This window comes from Callorhinus ursinus, unplaced genomic scaffold, assembly GCF_003265705.2.
Source record: "Callorhinus ursinus isolate GAN/ISIS: 27379988/994484 unplaced genomic scaffold, GSC_fseal_2.0 scaffold24, whole genome shotgun sequence".
NCBI classification, from domain to species: domain Eukaryota; kingdom Metazoa; phylum Chordata; class Mammalia; order Carnivora; family Otariidae; genus Callorhinus; species Callorhinus ursinus.
Window position 1 is genome coordinate 6,281,625 of NW_027397086.1, and position 14,052 is coordinate 6,295,676.

Here is a 14,052-nt window from a genome sequence, read left to right on the forward strand (position 1 = left end):
ATATGCGCTGCTCAAATTACTCTCAAACATTTTCCAACAATTATATAGCACGTGTATCTGTGTGCGTGTGTTTAAGCAAATGCTGATGTAGGACTTACTATGTGCCAGTCACTGTTCTATGTTCTTTACAAATATTAATTTATTTAAACTTCGTAACAACCTTGTGAGGTAGGTACTATTATCCCCATTTTACAGATGGGGTAACTGAGGCCAAAAGAGGTAACTTGCCCAAGGTCATGCCACTAGTAAGTGGTGGAGGGTGGAGCTGGGATTTGAGCCCAGGTACGCTGTTCCAGAAGCCTCCTTATGACCACTGTGAGGGGGAAGCTTGCCCTGAGAGGCCCCCTCAGACTCAAATGTGGCCCCTGGGCTGGGCCCTGGGAGGCCTGCTCTCTCCGCTTTTAAGAAAAGCAAACAGCAGCAGGGTCACTGCCATTCTGAGCCCTGGGCCTGCCCTGGGGTAAAGGCAGCATGTGCTAAATAAAAAAACAATTTAAAAATGAGTACCTCACAGGAGTCTTCCCCTGATTTCCTTTCTTCTTACTCAACACATGACTTCTTGTGTTTATTGGTCCCTGGAGTCAGACTGAGCTGAGCATGAAATCTGGCCCTGCCACCAGCAGTCTTGTGCCCCTTCTCTGAAACTTTGTTCTTTTGTCTAAAAAGTGTGGATAATAACTGGAGAAATAAGTGAAAGCACCACGATCCCCCTCGTTTACCCAAGAACCCCTGACTTTCACATGAGCAACAGCGGCCCCAGGCCCAGAACCCACAGTGGCAGCCGCTCCCAGAGACCGTGGACACGCCCGGCTTCTCAGGCCGCCCTGGGGAGCCTCCTTCTCTGACCCCAAGGACCCCTCTGGACCTTCGTGTTCCCAGCAGCTCCCCCCCCCCGACAATCATGCCAGGACTAATAAAATATAAACATAATAAGTCCCCGTCCTGTAATGCTCACTGTGGCTCTGCTGTCCGACCCAACACTGTCTGATGGTATTGGCAGTGGCCAAGCTTCCAGAACAGAAAACCTTCAGGATGGGCAGGCATCTGGGGTTGGTGCTCTGCTCTGAGTAGATTTGGAGGCATTAAATACGTGCTGGGGGGTGCAGAGGACTCTGCTAGTCCATGCCATGCAAGAGCGAAGTAGTCACTTGAATGCTCACTTCTAGACCCCTGTGGTCAGGACCTGTGGCGGGATCTGGGTGACCAAGCAGCTATGGGCATGGCCTGTGTCAGCAGAAATAAAGAGAAGGACCGTGGCGCTGCTTGGTTGTTTCTAGGTGCACCGGAAAACTTAGAAAAACAAAGATGAGCTCCAGGCTTTCCAGAGCAACGTCTGAGTGAAGACCCGAAGGTTCTCTCTATGCCTGGAGAAACCCTAACAGCCTCTCCTCAGGGGGTGTCCTTGCAGGGGAAAAGTGATCTTCCTCAAGACCATCTCCCCCCACCCCTTACTTCTAGTTGCTTCTAGTTGTCCTACCAGACTCAAGACCTGGCAAGTTTCGGGGGGTTGGGTGCAAGGTGTGACCCATGAGGAGGCGTGGGGCACACCATGCATCACAAGATGTTGCCAGCTCGTGTCAACAGGGAAAAGTGTATGACAATGGATCCTAAGGGAAGGGATATAATGTTAGGTCTGGGTGAATTTACTGATGTGGGTGGGTGTGCTCCGTGAGACCCTGAGTTCCTTGTGTTAGCTCAAGCAACCAGAAGTGGCTCTAAAGGAGGTTTGCTCAGTTGGTTCCTTGAGACCTGGACCCCAAAGGTAGCCTACACGGAGGGAAGCCGAGATGCCAGAATTTCTTTAGTGTAGAAGACAGTATTCAAAAGATTCAAGAGAGGGCTTGAATGCTGAAGTAGACTTATTATTTACTACCCATTCAACCAGCCCCTCACCACATTCAGGGGGTGGACAGGGGAATTCATTAATTAATTGATCAATCGATCAATCATGATGCCAAGACTGAAATAAGTGGGCAGCCTAATAAAGTCTTGATTTGTATAAAAGCAGAAAAGCTGTGGGTCTGGGAAACAGAAGTCTAACTGAAGCAACAAAATGGAGAACTGTGACCCTCGGACTGGGCAGTTCATGGACGCAGAGCCCCTGGAATGACAGAGGCTGGATCCACTTAAGGAAGAACCCTGCTACACAGCCAAAAGTGCGTATTTCCTCCTGATCTTCTGTAAAAGGGCCCTGAAGCCACTTACCAGAGTGTGCATTGGAGAAGAGGAAATATGAAATAATTTAGGGATTATTGGATACTGGTTTGGAGCCGCCACTAATCCCAGAAGACCCAAAAGGCCACCATGGCCCCCTCAGAGCACAGGCTTCTGGAGGAATTCTGGAGATCCATGGCTGTGCAACAAACCACAACCATTTTCTTGTGTCTCGTTAGCTTGTGGGCCAGGAGTAAGGACAGTGCTCAGTGGGAGATTCTCTCGCTCCTCGTGCTGTCAGCCGAGGTCACTCAGGGGTACTCGGCTGGCAAGGGGTTGGTCTGGGGGGGGTCCCAGAGAGCTTCTCACATATCTGGGTTCTTGGCAAGGATGGCCGGCAGGCAGGGCTCAGCTAGGACTGGTAGCGGTCTGTAGGTTCCCTGAGCAAGGGGACCAACAAACAAGGTGGAAAGTGCCTCACCTTGTGTGACCTGGCCTCAGAGGTCACATAGTGTCACATCTTTTATAACCTATCGCTTGAAGCAACAAAAGCCCACCCACATTCAAGGGAAGGGGACACAGGCCCACCTCTCGAGGGGGAAGTGTCAAAGCATGTCTGGCCGTGTGTTAAGAATGTTGCAGGAAATCACATCAGGTAATTAGGATCATTTGGCTGAGCTCCAGCTCACGTGGACCCAGTGAGTCCCAGAACAGAGCTCAGGGTTGTTTTTCCAGTTTGGGAATGCACAGCTGGAATTGACACTTTCAGCAACCAGCCGCTCCTTACCTGTGCAGTGAGGGCTTTTATGGGAGGCAAGGCCAAATGGAAGCTCCCCCACCAAAATGGTAAAGCGGAAGCGAACCGCGTTCCCAGAAGGATGGCAGAGATCGTGCCCCACACCAGAGACGCGCAGGATACAGGGGTGGTTATTCCCACCGCGTCCCCATTTGACTCACCTGGGACACGTGGAGCTTGCAGGAGGGCAGGAGACCGTGTAAACGTACTCAGGTGGTGCTTCCAACTGCAGCTGCTGTTCCAGGTGTGGCTTCTTTGCTGGAGCCGCTCGGCACATCTGGCTCCTCTTTTCTGATCAAAGCAGTTTACTTTCAGTTGGCAGGGCCAGTAATATACCTTTCCCATCCACCTTCGGGGTTATGTCGACTACCCAGCCCCCTTTAACAAACCAGACCCCAGGGACCGAGAGAGCTTCTCCCTTCTGCAGACTATCGCACGCGTCTCCTGAGCCCCCTGGACAACCATTCCCCAAGGATATCAGACAGCTGGCGGCAGGTGGATTACAGTATGCCACCTCCATCATACAAGGAGGAGAACTTCGCTCCCCTTGGCATAGACACTGATTCTGAGTACGGATTTCCCTGCCAAAAGCACTATCCGTGCACGGTTGGAAGGGAAATAAATATCACCCCAACATGAATAAAGGGGACTTTGTGTGCCTTGTGTACCCCACAGATGCAGACCCCAGGGGGAGCCCTCCATTAGCGACCGCCCCGTGTAGACTTCTCCCTGAGTGCCCCCTTTGCAGCCAAGAGCTGTGGCTGACCGGGCTTCAGACAGACTGGCCGGTGATACTTCCCCTGATCCTCCAGTTTCTCCCTGGGGGCTACTTTCCCACACCGTGTTGGGCCTAACAGTATACCAACCTCTTGTCCCATAGCACTCTGGGCGGCTCAGAGGGACCCTGATGGGGCCCAGGAACCCCTGTGCCAGGGCTCGGAGGTGAGAGAGCACAGGGGCGAGGGAAAGAGGAACAGCTCCGGGGGAGGAGGTAGAGAGGAGGGCCTTGGTCCCTCCACCAGATAACGTTTTCTGCGTGAGAAAACTCACGGCCTCACGCCACCAAGGTGCCCTCCCTGCCCTGCCAGCCAGGCCGGCTGCCCTCCCCCGCACCCCCCTTTGTGGGGCCTTCAGCCAAGCCCTGCCTTTTCTGTGCCTGTTTCCCTACCTGCACACAAGGGGGAAGGAAGACTCAGCCACGAAAGCTTTTCCAGCTTCCAAACTTGCTGAGTCTCTTTTGGGAAGTATCTGCTTTGGGAGAATAGAACCTCCCCTATTAAAAAAACAAAAGCAAACAAATGACAAAGCAGCTGTTTCTGCCCCGTGACACCTGACTCTTGGAGAGCATAGCCCCAGCCCTGGGCCGGCCCTGCAGTGGACCCTGGGCCCTGGGCCATGTCTGAGGCCTGGAAGGGTGGACAGTGGTGTCTGGTGGTGGCTGGAGAACAGCAGGGCCCAGGCTAAGCAGAAGGGGGACACTTCCCCTCCAAACTTGAGGGTATGTGGTGCAGTGACATTGGAAATAGCCCCGGTGGGGTGGCTTGGCAGGGACGCTCACCACCCCCTCCCCCAGCACGGATGAGGAAAGCCAGGCTCAGGGAAGTAAGTAACCTGTCCAAGACACCACAGGAAGTAAGGGGTGGAGGAGCTGGGGTCAGCCTGGCCCCCAAGCCCTCCCCGGTGAAGGCAGTGTGGTTTCATGGCTATGGTGGTTTCCTAGGGTTACCACCACAAAGGACCACAAAGCGGATGGTGGAACAGCTGAAATTTACTGCCCCCACCGTTCTGGAGGCCAGAAGGTTGAAATCGGGGTGTGAGCCGGGTTGATTCCTCCTGGGGGACGGAGGGCAATGTTTGTGGCCCTTGGCTGTAGAAACAACACCCCATCTCTGCCGTCACTTCACACGGCGCTCTCCCCGTGTGCTCTGTGTCCAAATTCCCCCTTTCTGTGAGGACACCAGGCTCCACCAGTCATCTTGGATTAGGGCCCGATGACTAACGGCTTCCTTACTCGAAGACAGGGTCTTTACAGAGGTAATCAAGTATTTTAACTTGAGGTGAGGCCCTGTTGAGCTGTGGCTCTGTGGGGAGCGCGGGGAGGCGGGTAAGAATTGGGATTTGTGTTGTAGGTGGTGTGAGCCAGACCCCTCGTGGCCGAGCCTGGGACAAGGGGCCTCCGGCACCCAGGGCAACCCAGTGTTTCTCATCCCAGTACTCTCTAGTCGCCCTGTAGATCATCCAAGATCCCTGGAGATCAGGCTTCCCCTGGGAAGAGTGGTCAGGGCCGTAGGGCCTTGGGCCTGACTGCCCGGTCTCTAAGCCACCCCTGCCGCTCCGCCTGCCCCAGCCCTTCCTCCCCCAGCCCCGCCGTCAGGATCTGCACTTACTCCTCCACCTTCACACACACATAAAAGTAAATTAAAGATTGTATCTTGATTACCAATGTAAAGACCCTGTCTCCAAATCAGGTCACATTCTGAGGTACCAGGGGTCAGGATTTCAATATGAGTGGGGTGGGGGGGCAGAGGATGAGAGACAAATTCAACCCCTAACAGTGGCTGAGAGCCCAGATCTGCTACCTGGGCCCTGAGCAGCCCCAAATCTTGCCTGGATGGTGCCGGTGTTAAATTCCCAGCAGGCTGGTCTCAGTTCATTCAGAAGGCCAACAGCCAGGCTGCCTGCTCGGAGCGGTGTCTGGGGGGAGCATGGTGGGCAATGACAGACGCCACCCGGGAGGGTCTGATAAACCAGCCCAGCAGCTCCTGGCAAAGCAGCCCCCTCCCCACCCAGCTCTGCCCTTGCCGGGGGCCCGGAGCAGTGGGCCCCTCACAACAACCTGCAAGGTAGGGATAAACTATTCCCATTTTACAGAGGAGGAAACTGAGACTCAAAGGAGGGAATTCACCTGCCCATGGGGTCACAGCTGACAAGTGACAGAACAAGATCCAACAGCTGGCAACCCGGCCCCCAAGACTGGCCTCCCAACAACTCCCTCACACTCAGCTGCAGAAATGGACTACAGGGCCCCGTTCCCCTCCTGTGGGGTTGAGGACGTGGATTGATGAGCAAGCAGGAAGGGGAGAGGAGGCCCAGTGACCGGGCCCTGGACACCAGCCCCGGGCAGGACTCGGCTGCCCGCTGGACCAGGACCGGAACTGCCTCCCTAGCCCTGGTACGCCGGCCTCCCCTCCAAAGCTCAGTCTTGCCATTGTGCAGTAGAGACAGGAATTGCCAACCGTTCCGGCCGCTGAAAGCCTCCAACACAACCCCAGCAGGATAGCTCTGTGTGTCCCTGAGGGCGGGGCCTGCACCTGGGTTGTCCCCTTTGGGGCCCAGGGGAACCTGGCAAACTGAAGGTACTTAGTGAGAGCCCAACAGTAGAATTGTGGCTTCTATAAAGGTAGATAATGAACAAAATCACAACTTTTCTAAGCTAAGGTCATAGGGCCATTAACTAAACTCCAAGGAGAGACAGGACATGATGGCACAGACTTCAGACACCGTATAGGCTGTGAGGAACTCAGCTAAAAGGGGGCACCTGGGGGGCTCAGTCAGTTAAGCATCCGACTCTTGGTTTCAGCTCAGGTTATGGTCTCAGGGTTGTGAGATCAAGCCCCGCATCAGTCTCCGTGCTCAGCGGGGCGTCCACTTGGGATTCTCTCTCTCTCCCTCTGCCCCTCCGACTCCCTCAAATAAACAAATAAATCTTTATTTTTTTTTTAAGAATTCACTTAAAAATTTGGGTAACTTGCTAAAGGTGAAGTGTGAGCTAGTGTGAGGTATAGCATCCCCAGGAGCCACAGACACAGGGGAATTCCTACCCACTCACAGGCTCACCTCCAAGCACTTCACCTGATGCTCACAAGAAAGATGGGGGGGGGGCAGGGCAAGAGGCCTCCTAGATCACCAGTCACCATGGAAAAGACACAAAGCCTTTTCCGCTCTCTTCCCTATGGTACAAGAGTCGTAAGTAGCTGAGAACAGAGCGGGAAAACCCCCCAGACCTACTGCAGTTGGGGGAATCAAACAGAAAAACCCTCCAACTCTGGGGGAGGAGTAGAAATACATCCTGGGAGGGGCGCCTGGCTGGCTCAGTCAGTGAAGCACGTGACTCTTGATCTCGGGGTCATGAGTTCCAGCCCCATGCTGGGTGTAGAGATTACTTAAAAAATAATAATAAAGGGCGCCTGGGTGGCTCAGTTGGTTAAGCGACTGCCTTCGGCTCAGGTCATGATCCTGGAGTCCCGGGATCGAGTCCCGCATCGGGCTCCCTGCTCGGCGGGGAGTCTGCTTCTCCCTCTGACCCTCTTACCTCTGTGCTTTCTATCTCTCATTCTCTCTCTCTCTGAAATAAATAAATAAAATTAAAAAAAATAATAATAATAATAAATATAAGAAATAAATAAAAGAAATACATTCTCAGCATAGAGCATTAGAAAGTGAAATGACAGCCTGCAGAATGGGAGAAGGCATTTGCAAGTCACATATCTGATAAGGGATTAATATCAAGAATGTACATGTATGTGTGTGTGTGTGTGTATAAAACCGAACTCAACAAAAAAACCAAACACCCAATTCAAAAATGGGCAAAGGACTTGAAAAGACACTTCTCCCAAGAAGATATACACACGGTCGATAAGCACGTGAAGAGATGCTCAACATTATTAATCATTAGGGAAATGCAAATCAAAATTACAATGAGAGGGGTGCCTGGATGGCTCAGTTGGTTAAGCATCTGCCTTCAGCTCTGGTCATGATCCCAACGTCTTGGGATCGAATCCTGCATCGGGCTCCCTGCACTTGGGGAGCCTGCTTCTCCCTCTCCTGCTCCCCCTGCTTGTGCGTGCACACTCTCTCTCTCTCTCTCTCTCTCTCTCTTTCTCTCTGTGCCAAATAAATAAATAATAAATCTTCAAAAAACATTACAGTGAGATACCATTTCACACCCATTAGAACAGCTATTATTTAAAATAAACAAAATACCCCAGAAAATAACAAGTGTTGTTCAGGAAGCGGAGAAACTGGGACACCTGTGCATGGCTGGTGGAAATGTAAAATGGCACAGCCACTGTGGAGAAGGTATAGTGGTTCCTCAAATAATTAAACATAGAATTGCCATATGATCCCACAATTCCACTTCGGGGTTTGCGCAATGGAACGGAAAGCAGGGACTTGAAGCCATGTTCGTACGTACTCACGCAGCATCATTCACAACAGCTAAAAGGCGGGGTCGAACGGGTCCCAGGAAGGCTTTCCAGTTCCGCCAGTCTGTGGATCTTCAACTGCCTTGGAAAATGGGACCCCGAGGACCATCTGATGTGGTCCAGCCTTGGCCACGTCATAACAGTGTGGCCCAGACGTCAATATCTGAGAACCCACTCACAAATCCTGCCGACTGCACTACTATTTGCCTAATGTTATTGATAATATATTAATTGCACGGGCGTATTTCAGAAGGTGTTATGGGTTGAGTTGTGTCCCCCCAAAAGATATGTTGAAGTCCTAACCCCCAGTACCTGGGAATGTGGTCTCACCTGGGGAGAGTCCTTGCAGATGTAACCAGGTTAAGGTGAGGTCATTGGTGTGGTCCCTAATCCAATATGACCGGTGTCCTCATAAGAAGGGGAGGGAGTCTCACACGGGAAAATGGCCGCATGACAACAGAGGCAGAGAGTGGAGCCACAAGCCGAGGAACCCAGGACTGTCACCGCCCGCAGAGGCTGAGGTGGGAAGGGCTCTACCAGAGTCTCAGAGGGAGCATGGCCCTGCTGACCCCTTGATTTCAGACCTCTGGCCTCCAGAACTGTGAGAAAATTAATTTCTGTTGTTTGTGGTATTTTCTGACAGCAGCCCTGGGAAACACAGCAGGCCACGGGAAAATTAGCACCAGTCTGCCATTAAACCTCAGATAACGGGAAAGACCATGTTGTTGTGTGGGTGTCTACAACGTTTGAGCCCCCCAAGCCCCCGCAGCCGTGCTGCCCTTCCCGCCCTCCCTGCCTTCCTGGCCCGGCCAGGCCTCCGGACGCCTCCCGCGCCCACCAACATGCCACTTCTCTGGCCACAGACCCTCCACCCCTGCAGCCACCATCCCGCTAGCTACTTCCAAATCTCTGCAACATCTTTGGAAATGCTCTTTCTGCCTCAAGGGAGGGCTCCTGTGGGGGTGGGAGTCGGCTCTCCAAGCACAAGGGCAGGATAAAGGCCAAGAAGAGCCCGTGTCTTCGAAAGTCCAAGCAACCCCACTCAGGGGAGTTTCCTGGGGATGTGCAGCTGGGAGGCAGCATCACCAGGACAGTCGCAGGGGACTTCCTTCCCAAACAGATGCGGGAGCTGACCTGAAGCAGATGAGCACACTCAGGACACAGGAGGGAGGCGGGGGGCGGGGGGGTGTGGAGATGCCCCAGGGGGAGCAGCTCTCCTAGACAGTCCTTCGCAGGCTCTGCCTGGAAGAGACCCCTTCTCCCGCTGTCTCTATCCCTCCCTTCCTGCCCCCCAGTGTCTTCTGGCTCAGTGCCTCTGACTCTTTGTCAAATGAGTTAATCAGTCTGGAAGGCAGGTTCACAGAGAGCTCCAGAGCTAGGAAAGGTCTAGAAGAGGGTCCAGGCCAGTGGGAAAACAGCATGAAGTCAAGAGGCTAGGCTCTCTTGAACTTGGAGTTCAGACACATGTCTTATGTGCACATGTGTGAGTGGTTATGTGTGTGTGAGAATATGTGCCCATGTATCCATACACGTGGACACGTGTGCATGCGTGTGTGTGTGTGTGTGTGTGTGTGTGTGTGTGTGTTTGGGACAGGAGCTGAGGAGCTCCATAAGCCAACTAGGTCCACCTCAGATAGCTTTCCACCCCCAAACTTTTTGCCCAGGAAATGTAATTAGTTTAACACTAACCCACCTCCTTTCTCTCCCCCAGTCACTATTGATCACAAAAACCCCGGCCTCTGGTCCTCTGTTTGGAAAGTCTTTTTTAGCGTGGCGCTCACCAGCTCGTGACCAACTTCCAGGTAGAGTAAAGGATTAAATGGAAGGCACAATAAGAAGTGAAACAATTAGAATTTCTGCCTCATTATCATGGTAATCTTATCAGTCGGATAATGAGGTATTAATGGAGATTTAATGTGCATCTCATAACAGAATCCCTTGGAGAAAACACACAGGGAAATTGCTGTAAATCCACTTAATGATGGAGAAGTCCCAAAACACCATATTCCAAAGGATGAAAAATGCAGGATGCAAATGAGAAAGAATCAAGGTCAATAACACCACGGGGACGGGCCTAATGGCAGATTTGGAGATATATGTAATAAAAATTGCATGTTGCTTTTAAACCTCACCCTCTGTTTTCAAATGTGCATCCCTAGTAATGAAACACAGAAGTGCAGCCAGAATGATTTGTATGTTTTAGAAACCATAGGGGGGATGGAAACATGTCTCACAACCCATCAGGTCCCCCGAGGGGAGCCGTGGGAAATGGGGTGTTTTACCGAGAGGCTTCCAAGGGAAGGGGGGGCAGAGAAAGAGCCCTTTGGTTGGCAGAGGGGGAAGCAGCCTATGTGAGTTCAAGGTCATTTGGGAAACATGCGCGCATTTACTTTCACTCCTTCATTCCACCGTTTTTGTCGGCTGCCTGCCAGGTGGTTGACCACAGGCAACTCAGAAAGATGAAGTCCACAGTCGGATACAAGCCAAAAATAAGAACCCTCATTCGGAAAGCACCTACTCTGTGTCACGCATGGCATTACTGAAATGCCATCCACGGACGATCTCGTTTAATTCCAACAGCAACCCTGGGACATGGAAACGATTAATATCCCCATTCCTCAGATGAGAAACTGAGGCTCAGAGAAATGAAGTAAGTGTCTCAAGCTGCATCGTGGCCTGAACATCACCACTACTGTATTAGGGTGAACCATACGAAACTGCCCATGTTTGACTGGGATCCACAAAGAGGCTAATCTTTTACTCTGTGGCTAGGGACCCTTTCTAAGATATGGAAGCCTCTGAACAAGGCAGACAGAGGGACAGAAACAGTGCACTGAGCTGAGTTGCAGAATCCGAGGATCTGTGGCCTCACAGAGGACCAGAGACAAGAACCTGCCACAGCCCCTGGACTCCTATTTCCCACATCCTCTCTGGGGGTTCAGCTAGTGGGTGCTGAGTACATGGAAAGGAAGCCCCCAAACACTCATCCTGTAAATTAAAAGCACTTTGTGAATTGGAAAATGCTAAGCAAACGTTGGCTATTTGGTTCTTATAATTTATTGATGATAATAAATAACCTTAGGACTTCCCAGACATTTGCAAGGACTGAAGATAACGCTAGCTCTATTTTTCACTTATTTTAGGCCACGTAGATAAGGAGAGTTTTGTGGGGCTCTGAGCACAGAGTGACGAACTGTCCGGGTTTGCCTGGAACTGTCTCGGTTTTAGTCCTGAAAATCCCACATCCCGGGAAACGCCTCGGTCCTGGGCAAATTGAGACAGTTGGTGGTCACCGTGCCCCAGAAGGACAGCTGGACTCCCGGGGTCATGGGTGGGCGACGTCAGGCCGGTTCCATCCAGCACTGGGTGGGCAAGCAGCCCGGGGTCCCGAGGCAGAATGGGAAGGCAGAGAAGGCCCTTCCCACACAGCTACGGTCTGTGCTCTGGAACAGCCTCTGAACATCCGTCACCTCCTTATCCCTCAGGAATCCCGACAGCCAGAGAGTCATGAACCCACTTCACAGATGAGGAAACTGAGACATGGATGGCGCATGGACTTGCCCAAAGTCCCAAGTAGCCAGTGAGCGTCCAAAGGGCTGAAGAAGGACAAGACCCGGCTGGAGGGTGGAAAAGGCCCCCAGAGAAAAGGTCAGTTGCAACCAGGGAGAAGGCGGGTATCAGGCAACATTTCTGGAGTCTTACAGCTGTGTTCCGCTTAATCACAGACTGCAAATTGAATGAAGTTAAGACAGTGTTGCCTCTTTGAATTTCCCCCAGGTCCTTTTTAATGAATAAATAGGCATGATTTGTAATTAGCTTATCCATTGTGCGAATCTTCTAGAGCACCTGAAGTGAGTTAAACATGCCCCCCGCAATCTCGACAATATTAATTCGCTCCGCAAAACTTCGTCCTGGTCCACCATGCGTGCGACCGAATGATCACATATTGCTCTGCGGTGGACGTATTGAGAAAAATTGGGATTTTTCAGCCTGGAAAATGAAGACACAGTGTCCTCATCAGTCCTGCCTCCCAGTGTGGGATTTGGAAGCGACAAGTTTGGTTTGTTTTTATCAGCAAACACTAGATAACCCGCAAAATACTCTCCCCCCTTTAAAATTCCCACAGCCACTGGCTCAAAAGGCTTCTGGTCATTAACACCGCCTCACCGAGGGGCCCGAGGCAGGGGCCAGCGGTTGTCACCAACCCAGGCTGCCTTTCTTTGGAACGAGCTGTCATCTGCTTGCGGGGGCTGCCCGGTCCCTGCCCGCCGCCGCTGTTTGAGTCCGCTAACTCCTGCCAAGCTAACGGGCGGCCTGTATAATTTATCCTGTAATTGGGGCTGCTTGTCATAAGTTTTGCCTGATTTCCGTGCTAACCACGTGGCTGCTGCTGAAATTCCAAATCCTAACATTTCCCGGCTCAGAGCTGGTGGGAGGGCCCCCTCGGCACAGGTAGCGTTTATGATTGCCTCCACATTTTCCAGCAAAGGGGTTTCCATTCATCTTCATCATGGGCTCAATCTGTGCTCAGAGAGGAGGCGGCCGCCCTGGTGGGTCCTCTCCACCCAGTCACCTGGAGCTCTCTTTCATCTGTTCCTCTGTGTTCACGGCCGCATTTATATTCCGCCTGCCCTGCTGCTTTCTCAGGGGTCCGCGCGGGGTCCCCAGCAACCAGGCCCTCTCCTCCCTCACCCCGGGCCCTGCATGGAAATCCAGGTGCCAGCCTGTTACAATAAAGGGGGAGGCGAAGGTCACCCCTTCTGAACAAGGCGAATGGGGAGGCGGAGACGCTCCCTCTGTCCTTGCCGTGGCCTTGACACTGGGAAGTGGACCTGGCTGTGCGTGGGAAAGTGGGGAGGTCGGCTTTCCACGCTCCAGAGAATCCCATTCAGCCCGATCTGCTGGTGTGCGCTGGGTGCCAGGCTTCATGCTGGGCACTGGGGAGGCCACCCATGTCCAGCCCTGCCCTCGAGAGGATCCCAGGCACAGGGGAAGTGCACAGCAGGATCAGAATAATAAAGAACTATCATGGGTGCCATCCTCTACAGTTGGCAAAACTCCTTCTGCTTCCACCCCATGGGAGGGGCCCCCGCCCCCAATCCTGCTGGGCTTATATTTTGCAGAGGGGCAGACAGGACCCCTCAGTAGCTAAAAACAAGGACTTGGAAATCCTCTAGACCTGGATCAGATCCAAGTTCAGCCATTTATTTTCTATGTGGCTTTATACAAACCACCTCACCACTCCGAGCCTCAGCTTCCTCATCTGTAAAATGGGGCTCATTATACTACCCAGCTTCTGTGAAATAACGTGTATAAAGCACTCAGCTCTGTGCCTGGCACATGAAAATGGTCCCAGAACTCGAGGCATTATTGTGACTAACAATATGCGCACCCTTTGTGGCACCTTCCTGAAGGATGGGGTCCGAGGGTCCCCACGGTTTGAGAACTAGACTGTCCAGTGAGGTCATCTAGCCCAGGAGCCTGTCAGAGCTGGGCTCAAGTCCTGACTTGGTTCCTCATTGGTTATGTGACTCAGGGCTGCTGGCTCATCTATGAAATGGGGCTGGTAACCTTGCCATTAGGTTGCTATAGAAACACTTTCTAGGGGCGCCTGGCTGGCTCGCTTGGTGGAGCATGCGACCCTTGATCTTGGGGCTGTGAGTTTGAGCCCCACGCTAGGTGTACAGACTACTTTAAAAAAAAGGAAAAAAAAAAAAACCTTTACATATTGAGAAAAATAGTTATTGTTTGCTATAACATAGGGCGGGCAAGGAGGAACGTGGTGTACGTGTGTCTTGAGTTGGGGCGGGCATGCATGAATCCCGGTGTCTGTCTAGAGCTGTCAGTGCCCCCAGTAAACAGTTGGGGCACTGGTTGGTGTTCCCCGTGTCCAGGAAC